Genomic DNA, 7731 nt, shown 5'->3' with positions numbered 1-7731 from the left:
ACACCTCACGTGAAATTTCAGATCTGTTTTTGTATAGATTAAGGAAATAGAACAAAGAGAACACAAGCCAAAACAGAACCATGAAGTTCTACCGAAAAATAAAATTAAAAAAAAAAAAAAAAAAAAAAAGAAGAAAGAAATTGCTACGGATGAAAAAGCCGTGTCTACTAATTGGATCTTTGCAAACCAGTTTCTTAACCCAGTTGCTATTCATCCCTCTATTCTGATTCTACAAGAAGAAAAAAAAATTCAATTGAAAAAAAAAAAAAAAAAAAAAAAACTCATTTCAAATCAGAAAAACAACTTTTTGGATGAGGACATCAATGAGCAAGTTTGAAAGCTACGAGAAACATGTAATAATAGCAATTATGACAGTAACAGTAAAAACGCAGGCTCTACAAAAATTAGAAATACCTCTCCGTCAACGACTATGTCAACCATCCTCGGAGGGACTATAATGTCTTCGACAAACTTTGCCAATGTTTATAGAACATAGAACAATCATAAGAAAAACGGAAAGGTTTATAGAACAATAATTTAGAGATGTCACTTTGGCATTACTCAAATGGCCCATATTCTCCTTATTTACATATAACAGTTGAATTAAAAACACTATCAATTAAGCTTCAGGCCCATATCCATAGACTTCTCTTGGAGGACTTTTTATGTCTGAACTTATGGAACCAATTTCAACCTGGGACAAAAAGAGGTAAGGAGAAAACCTTCATTGAAATTCAAACCCTGGGGTTTTACTAAAAGAAGAGGATAAAAAACAAAACAACACAACAACAAATAATTCTGCAAGAATCAATGTAAAAAGAAAGTTAAACAAATAGAGCCTTTATACCATTAAATGCATCTAAAGTTTGTGATTCATATTCTCCTTATTTACATATAACAGTTGAATTAAAAACACTATCAATTTTGACAAATGGATGTATAGGAGAGGGAAAAAATGACTGCACTAGTTATGACATCCTTAAAGCAGCAGTGATATAAAGCTAATTCCTACAATCTTTTTCAGCTTATAAATAGCGTACTTGCAAAAAGTAACCAGCATTGGGAAAAAGGGAAATTTTACTACCATAGGCTAATGGAAAACATGTATAACTTATGGTATTTATGTGAGGTAGTGATTTATATCCAGGAACCGCTACTAAAATCAAGAATGCATATAATCTTGTCCCTGAGCAAAAACAATGTATATAATTTTGTCAACATAAACAAGAATTTTTTAAAAAAAAAATTATGATCATTGCAAAGTGACAGAGATATATGCAAAATGTTAATTTTCAGCCAATATGTTTTATTAGAGGGTGATCAATTGTGTATATCCATCAAAATATATTTTATCAGTATAAAACAAATGAGAAACAGTCTCAATGAAGCTGCAAGCAAGTAAATAATTGCTTATTGCAAAGTAAGGGACAACATACTTGAAATCCACTGAGGAGAGTTTCCATATGTGACAAGATTCTATCACATTCACGAATTTGATCATGAAGCGACACTAAATTATTGCTTTCTTTTATGTAATCCTGCAACGTTGAAGAACAAGTTTTAATGCAATAAAAAACATTTAATCTTTATAAAATATATAATAAAAGAGTACTCAAAAAGGATTCTGAAGGTATCTCTGCGACACAAATCTTTACCAATGAATTACCTATCAAAAAAACAAATCTTTACCAATGAATGAAAAAAAAAATCAAAAATCAAAATAAACCAAACACACATTTTCTATTTAAATTCTTACCAAATAAATCTTGTTTCTATAATCTAATATAGTGCCACAGAAGAGCAATACAACAAAAAGGATGAGCAATCTAACAAGTCAAAAAAGTCTTATTCTTAGTTGATGTGCATACACATGCTCTCAAGCACACCTTCCCCATACACATAAATTGAGACAACCTGCAACATCTGATGCTTCTCCAACTATTCACTTAGGAGATATGATCATGCACATGCCATGGCCAAAGCGACACTTAAGGTAACTAAAGTTGGAAACTAACAATTTTAGGGCAAGTTGTAAAACCCATAATGGCACACAAGCTAACAGTAACAAATTGAACTATTTTAAATTGGTCAAACTCAAAACCTAAGGAGAACAAATTAAAATGTCCAACACAATTAGAACAACCATTTTAAAGAATTGTAAATACCTAATTAATAATAATGACCAAAAAATAACCATAAACCAGATTCTTTGAGATTCAGGAAGCTTATATCCAAATCCTATTACCATGTTTGGTTACCAAGATAAAAAAAAAATCAAAATTTTGATCTGGCTCCTGAGAAAATTACAGACTATACCAACTTTTATGAAACGATCACACCGTTTGGTGATCTCTGAAGATTTTCTGTAAATGAAATTCAGATTGATAAGTCTTCAAAATGTTTAATTAACTAATCAGCACGTTTAAAACAAGAATCTTTAACCACCTGAAGAATTAATTGGCTCAGTTAAGTTCCAAGTAATTTCACAAACCAAGAACCACACCAAAAAGAAAGAGAGAGAGAGACCTGGCGGCGAAGATCGGCGTGGCGGAGCTTCGCTTCGATATCTTCGACAGTACAGTTCAGCGGGGACTTAGACTCCGAGAGTCTCCGGCGAAGCCTGCGAGGCAATTTGGGTGGAGAAAGGGCGAAGAAGAAGAGGAGGATGAAAACGCCGTCGCACCACTGTCATCCAACGGAAAGTCCATTACCATCGCTCCTCCAACAACCACCGCTTTCCCTTCCCCTCTTCCCTCAGGCGGCGACGGCGACGGAGACCACGATTCCACTCCCCCGACCATCATCGATACGCGAAACAGATCACAACGACGTCGTTTCAGTCTCTTAAGACAGTGACAGAGCTGAGAGGTCGCCGCCGACGAAAGTCTTCTGACGCCGATGGTGTGAGGGTTTGGGGTTTGTATGTTTAGGTGTAAGTGAGAGTGAGAGTGAGAGTGTGTTCTGGGTAGGTGAGAGTGAGAAGTGAGAGATAATAGTGTGTTTTAAGGGCTGTGTACCTCACATGTCAGCAGGCCAGGGTGGATTTAAAAAAACATGGTACTCGAGCTTGCCAAGATCGAGTACCTAAAAAAGTGGTGTGTCCCTATATAGTTTGGAAACAGTGTTTCTGGGCAAAATATTTTGAAAATTCATGCTAATGGGCCATTTTTGCCTCCTAATCACATCAAAAGTTTAGCCCAATTCCAAAAATGCCAAACCCTCGTGCAATTAAGCCCACACCTAAATATGCCCCATCTGAATTCTTGAAGTCCAATATCAATCAAGAAACCACCAAACCCGTGCGTCCACAAGCCACCAACATTCCCAAAATACCTTTCAACCCCAAATCTTTTCCAAATTTCAATTTGACCCCAAAATTTTTTCAAATTCACTTTGACCCTAAACTTTCCAAAATTACAATTTGACTCAAAAACTTTTCCGAAATTATATTTTGAGTCAAGTGATATTGGGTTGGCTTGCAAACCAACCCATTAGAAATCAGGTTTGCCTAGCTGAAACCCAACCCAAAAATTCAGATCTATTATCAGGTCAGTTTTTAAATGTTGGAAAGGTTTTTTTTTTTAATTTTTTTTAAATATTGTTTTGGGCCATGGGATTTTTTCTCCCATGTTGTTTTGGACCTCTTTGCTATATATTAAAAACCTTTCTGATCAACAATACAAAAAATGCAAGTATACTAATTACAGAATTATATCCCACGAAGGAACTACTAATCTTCAACTTGAATCTTGGAATGAAAACATCCAACCTACCACAATTTTATAGATAACCTCATTAAATTGTGAAACTTTTCCATTCTATGATCAATTTGACTCGCATCAATACCAAGACTAGTACAATTTTGTGACATCCAAGTCACCATGACCAATCTGTTGAGTACCAAAATAGCACACACTCAACATCCTTCAAACCTCAACAAATCTAAATCAAATAAATTAAACAGAACCATCATTCCCATCTTCAAAGAAAACCCAAATCATCCAATATTATCAAAAAAATCAATAATAAAACAACCTGAATTCATATTCCTTGAATGAAAAATAGATGGTACTTAAATCATCTTAACATTCACCATAACTGGGAATTTGTTAGTTTACATTGATCAATCAAAGCCTGTTTAGACAGAACTCCTGGTTTGTCTTGTTCCCTGGCACTAGCAATGGGATACCACTAATAGAGGGTTTGCTCAGCAAATCATAAAGCTCGCTACAAGTAAACACAAGTAACAAAATCGAGATGTCAATCTAGAAGTTCCATATTCCAAGTTATGAAACAAAATAAGAATTACATGCTTCAAGTCCCATGACAATTAAGATACTTTTTATTGAACTCCAAACTAGAAAGGGGAATGCTGAAATACAAGATCGCCCAAGCTTCCTTTCACCAAGAGCCCATCTGCAAGATCAGCTATTTGTCAAATAATCATTTCACAAAGAACATAAATTATTTTTAAAACACTAAAACAAAAGTAAAAGCAGTTTGGTTATCTCTTGTTTGCAACCAGCTTTTTCAAGTAGCAAATAACTTGTCCATGTTATAGCATGTATAATTACATGTTTCTTACACACAAGCCTGTTACACACTTTTTTGAACTTAAAATAAACAGTGTAGGGAATGCTTTTGCTTCATGTACAGTTAATGTATTGCATCTCTTTTCCATCCTAGAATTCAGCTCTAAATTTAGTGTTTGGATGCAGCTAGAGTCATGTTCAGTCTAACTATAACTTCTGATTCTGTATTGCTTTTGCTTGCATTGAGAATTTGAGACACTTTGAATGGTACACCACTCACTCCCTGTAGAAAACTCAACAAGTGTGCCAAATGCACTGACTATTTTTTTTTTGGGGGGGATAAAATGCACTGACTAAAATAAAACAATAAAATTGAACCAGATTTAAATCCTACAAACATGGCACAGAAGTATTTCTAAGCAACACACTTGGATTCTCATCTCATCACCTCTTAAATTCTAGTCTATATAATCACAAAATCCAATGAACGAAAAAAGAAAAAGAAAAAGAGAGAAGTTTACAAAATCAAGAGATTGCATTAGTCATGATATATTAACAAATCACATAATTCGCCAAAAGTAAGAGTAACAAATAACATTTATTAGTGTATATGAATCCAGATGTAGGCCCCATATGTTGTATTAACATTCAAATTAAAAATGCTGGATTTACATGCTCAGATCACACTTTTCTTTTCATCAAGTTACATGCTGAGATTAAACAGTAGCTTTCTACACACAACAACCATCACAGTCTCAACTTCAAGCACATACTAAAATAAATTTTGTATTGAGCTCCAAAAATTATGGTTGGAACCTAAACTTGGGATTCCTTTTATTAACACAATATCGACACACACATTGTCTTTATCATCCCTCCTTTGTTGTGGGTCATTATTATTTTATCACTCAAGTCACCAACTCCACACACAAGAAAAATTTTAAATATCAGCTCCATTTGTTTCAATCTAAAACATATCAAACTAAAACAATTTTCAACCTAAATCACCAACTCCACACACAAAAAATAACTTGGAAAGAACTCAGGTCCATCAAATATAGGTGGGGACTTGTCTATTTCTCATGTTAGTTTTATACCTTAAATTAACGCAGCAAGCAAACAAAGCTATTTAGTTTCAAAAGCAATCAAACTAAATACCTCAATGGTAAGTGGTAACACAGTAATATTCCAATTCTCTATAGTATTTCGCCCCTACGAGTTTCTAATGGGGCCTCATTGACGGTGACAAAGCCACTTACATTATACTTTCATCACTCACACAACGTGAAGAAAGAAAGTATACTACTCAGGCAATGCAGAAAAATGCAAAAGCAACCCCATTTGAGTAAGATTCACGCCAAACCCAGATCACAAAATGCAAGAAAATTAAACCCAAACAGGATATTCACATAAAAATAAAATAAAATAAAAAATCAAACCCAGTACAGAATCAGAAGCAACCCCATTTGAGTAAAAACAATTATACCTTAGAATCCAATATGTTAAAGATCTTGCTAAAACCAAATTGCTTTCCTCTCTGAGATAAATAAACCAATGAGATAAGTTTGTGTTGAAAAAAAAAAAAAACCCAAAATCAGAGACTAAGGTGGTGTTTGGGTATTGCATTTCTTGCGTTGCGTTTTCTGCGATTTTTTTTTTTTCCTAGATGCGCGTCTGGCACTGTTCATTGTCCATGAATAGTGATTTTAGGCTTATGAAAAGTGCCAAACACATGAACAGTAACTTTTTTATTATTTTTTTATTGTTTTCAGTTTTCAACAAAATAAGCGGTATCCAAACGGACCCTAAGAGAAGGAAATTAAAGAAGAAAAAAACGAACAAAGAGATAGATGACTTACACACGTAGAGAGAGAACTTGGTGAGAATGAGTAAGATTCAGAGAGCTGAGAGAGGCGGAGGAGCTAAGAGAGGTAGAGAGAGCATAAAGGTGTATGGTTTTTTTCTAAAAAGTTTTCGGGTCTAGAGGTATATTTATCTCAGCCTGACCCCGACCCGAAACCGAAAATAACCTGATATTCAAACCTAAACCCAACCTGAATATTTCCAGACCCACCCAAAACCCATTGGATCAAGTCGTGCCGATCGGGTGGGTTGGGTCCCTGCTCAGCCCTAATTTTGACCCTTAATCTTTCATGAAATTACATTTTAACCCCTAAAACTTCAAAAATTGAACAAAGGCTCTTGAGGCCACAAAAAAATGCTTTTGTTATTTTTTTGTGTCTTTTGCCTAAGATAAAATATATTGGGAAAATGAATTGCACCATTGCTTTTGTTAGGCAATATTTAGGAGAGAGGTTAGCTTTACTTAATTCAATAAAGCAGTTTATCTCTCTTAAAAAATGCCATGCAATCACATGTTTAGTTATGCTTGTTTTATTTTGCTTTCTAAAATAAATTCTTCACATGTCTATGCATGCACACGTCACCCTAGGGTAGATTATACATGTCATGCATTCACATGTCATCCTAGAATAGATTATATGTCATTCTAAGATTGTTCATCTATAAATTCATACACACGTCACCTTAGGGTAGATTATACATGTCATACATACACATGTCACCTTAGGGAAGATTATACATGTCCTGCAATAACGTGTCTCCTTATGGTAGATTATACATGTCATACATTCACATGTCATCTTAGGATAGATTTGTTTCCTTTTATTGCACATGCATATTATCCATTTTTGTTTAAAACCAAATGCAAAATATTTTAAATTGTTCTTTAAATGGTTTGTTTTAAGATTAATTTGAAACAAGGTACTATCCTTTTGGATAGGCAATGTGGGGTACCTAACACCTTCCCCACACATAATCGAGCTTCAAGATCCATGTCTTCGAGTTTGAAACATTTTCTTTTATTTTTTTATTTTAGCTTAGGAGCCCTTAGGGTTTTCTAAGTTAATTTAGAAAGTAAAATTGACTAGACTTAGCCTAATAGTTAGTGGCCACTCCTTAAAATAAATATAGGTGTAAATGTTCACATTCACACACCCCACCTTAGTGTTGTACACTTGCATAGATTTTTTGCAATTTTTCCCCTAACACGTGTCGCCAAAATTTGGGTACGACACCTCCCCCCCCCAAACTAACTAGCTCCCAATGCCTAGTGTACCATGGTCGGGTCAATGGTGGTCTAATTAGCAAGTATCAATCACCAAGATCACCAATTTGT

General features: G+C 34.6%; 1 long non-coding RNA gene across 2 annotated transcripts; it reads right to left on the bottom strand.

Annotated features, from left to right (window-relative positions):
• Nucleotides 1-357: 357 nt before the first annotated feature.
• Nucleotides 358-3057, bottom strand: LOC126694765 (uncharacterized). 2 transcript variants are annotated; one of them, XR_007645875.1, is made up of 3 exons: nucleotides 2527-3057; nucleotides 1437-1538; nucleotides 358-694 (listed from the first exon to the last, which is right to left on the bottom strand). It is a non-coding gene; the product is annotated as an uncharacterized LOC126694765 (long non-coding RNA). The 2 variants fall into 2 exon arrangements; XR_007645874.1 differs by lacking the exon at nucleotides 2527-3057 and having other exon boundaries at nucleotides 1437-2520.
• Between the last annotated feature and the right edge of the window lie 4674 nt (nucleotides 3058-7731).

Source organism: Quercus robur, chromosome 8, assembly GCF_932294415.1.
Source record: "Quercus robur chromosome 8, dhQueRobu3.1, whole genome shotgun sequence".
NCBI classification, from domain to species: Eukaryota; Viridiplantae; Streptophyta; class Magnoliopsida; order Fagales; family Fagaceae; genus Quercus; species Quercus robur.
The sequence above is the reverse complement of the archived record's forward strand: the minus strand, read 5'-3'. Positions and strand labels throughout refer to the sequence as shown.